A 3,002-nucleotide genomic window follows, 5' to 3' on the forward strand; every position below is an offset into this window, starting at 1 on the left:
TGGTTGTCTGTCTTTTAAGTTTCCGGATTCCTACTCTGCCCCTTAGATAATACATAATTTATGTAACCTGTCATCTCTTGGGCATATAGGAACATCCAGTATTTGTTGCTGTTATAGTGATGCAGCAAACATTTCTGTACCTACTTTCTGTTTATGTATTGGAGGATATCTGTAGGATTCATTCCTGGAAACCGAATTTTTGGGTTTTAATTTTAATGAAGCAAGTGCTTCAGAACATTGGCTTAGGAGTCATATTTGTGTAGTATGCTTTATGGCACTTCTTTCCATAGCCTTCACCGTGGGTCTGCATCCTGGAACCTCACAGAATTAGTTTAATCCCTTTGCCTTGTAAACCCACAGAGACTGGAAGGCAGATGCCACGACATTGTTGAGTTTCCTTGAGGGTGACATCTCCAAGTTTGTATCCCAGGCCTTAGGCAGGCCATCTCTGTTCATCACGAGGTGGGCAACGAGAAGGAGCAGGGCTGTGCACCCCACTTCTGGTGTTGCAAAACTACAGGAACAATAGAAGGGAAAGATCCTGCTTATTTCGGAGGACAGCACATTGCCAAATCATTGTGTTTTAAGCTACTTTTTGGGTAACACTGACCTAATAGGCGGTGTTACAGTTGCCAACTACTTCGTTCACTGCCAACTCTGTTTCTGAGGTCCCTTCTCCTTTAAAATACTCAGCATTAGGCTAATAATAACAAAGCTCAACCTTTGGAAAGATTTACTCTCTGCTTGGACTTTTCACTGTTAGTATCGAAAGGCTGAGCTGAGAAAACATGTTTCCTGGCAGTTTACTTGCTTTCCAGAGAGGCTCTGGTGATTTTAGTTAAGAATCGGGTGGAATATCATGTCATGGAATACCTTACATGTATGGTTAAAGCTAGAATGGTATTCCATATACTCACCTTATTCTTACAGCTCTGTTCAGAAGAGTAAGGATCCCATATCCAGGAGCACACCTAGGTACTGAACATTAATGTGGCAGGTACTTTATGAACAATGTAAGCCTCCAGTCTCTGGTTTCCTGATCTGGTTATAAGAATCAGCTGGGACTTTTTAAAAATGCAGATTTACTGTACTGTTCCCATTCTGCATATTTTTAGAATTCTCAGTGGTTCTGATATTCAGCTAGGTTTGGGACCCAGTGTTTAGACCAACTTGTGAAATAGGTGTATTACCCCCATTTCCCAGGTAAGGAAGTGTAAGACTCCTAGAGGGGTTTTGTTCAGTCACTTGAGATCAAGCAGGTAAAAGGTGCCAAAGACAAGATCTGAATACAAGTTTGAGTTAAGACCTCTGCTGCTTTGCAGTTGAAGAAGCCAAAATTCAGAATCTGGCATTAAGTAGCAAAACCAGATTCTTTTCTTGCCAGGCTGAAGGCAAACCAGAATGTTTGGAAACATTAGTTGAAGGTATAAATTAGCTTTCTGTCATCCCTAGCGGGAATTGCCTTGTGGAAAGAAAAGAAAAGAAAAAAGTGACACACACATGGAGTCTATTGAGTAGTGCCTGGCAGATAAAAAACAGGACCAGATGCCTGTCTTCAAGGTATCTTCTCTCCACACAGGCAGGCAGCCTGGCCATTGTGGGTACTCACCTATTTGTTGAATAGGTGAACACAGTTATAATTTGATAAACTGCTGGAATAGAAATAAGTAAAAAATTATCTTGGACACTGGGATTAGATCTTGAAAGAATCTATGGGAAATTCAGGCTGAGATGGGGAGCCACTGAAAGGTTTTCAACATTTGTTCTTTACAAGTATGTGCTGCAGCTTGGGGTGGGGGGAGAAGGTGGAGGAGGAGAAACTGCAGAGAGTGGACTTGGTTGCTGCGGTGCAGGTGTAAGGTGAGGTGTAGGTGAAGGGTTGGCTGTGGGACTGGGGCCTGAGGGCTGGTTTGGAGGAGCCGCCCTGAGAATTGGTGGGACTTACGAGGACGGCTTATGAGTAGCGGTTTCCACTGGACATCAGGATGTGCTAGACGTTTCCCATGGAAACAAGGCTGGTTAAAATAATGGAGCTTATGGGTCTTGGTGGTACAGCATATTACAGGTATTTGGGTGCTGGTGTCCACGATTTGTGTGTTTCTGTGGAAAAATGTGTTATGAACACTAATCCCATGAACTTGGACTTTTAGAACATGATCCTTTCCTGCAGCTTTGCACAAGGTCCTAGGGAAAGAGAGGCAATTCTCTTGATTCTGTTGCTCACTCTGTCACCATCCTTCAGGACCCTCCCAGCGAAATGTCATTGCATCAACGAGAGGCCTTTTTAGATTTGTGAGACTGAAAGTCACCTCATATGGTCCGCTGACCCCCTGATTGGGACTTTGTGACACTCAACACACCCATAATCATTGGCTTAATATCTCCAGTGGTCCGTTGGCATCACCAGGTCAGTGACTTATTCATGGCTGTGTTCCCAGTACACAGCACAGTGCCTGCCACACACGGGCTTCTTTCTGTGGTGGTTGCATTGAACTGAAATGTAGATAGCTGCTTCTGTCGACGAGATGCAATTATCTGCTAATGGGTATGAGTACTTGGTAGGGGGGGATTTGGGCAAAAGGAGGCTCAGTGTGGACTGAAGGCAGGCAACATTTGGGAAGATTAATTGAAGGTGTAAATTTAATTTTCTCTCCCCTGAGGAATCCCCCTATGGTCTCAAATGCTTGTGCACTTAGGAGAAACCCCTACCACTGTGTCATCATCAGGGCCAGAGACCCAACGGGGCAAGGAGCTGGATTTAGGCGCAACGCGTAAGGATCACTTAGGAGGTGTTTCCTAAGCTTGCTTTAACATTTGAAGCCTTACCCTGACCTAGATGAATTTGATCCCTCTCTTTGTCACTGTGCCGTGGGCTGGCAATCGTACAGTGAGTGTCTTTGTTCATTAAGGGCAATCACTGTTAGCTTAAGGGGGACTTTGGAGTTTCATCGAAACTTCCCTGATAGAGAAGTAGGAAACCTGGCGCTTAGGAGGTAAGATGC

The sequence above is a fragment of the Manis pentadactyla genome, chromosome 3, assembly GCF_030020395.1.
Source record: "Manis pentadactyla isolate mManPen7 chromosome 3, mManPen7.hap1, whole genome shotgun sequence".
Taxonomy (NCBI): domain Eukaryota; kingdom Metazoa; phylum Chordata; class Mammalia; order Pholidota; family Manidae; genus Manis; species Manis pentadactyla.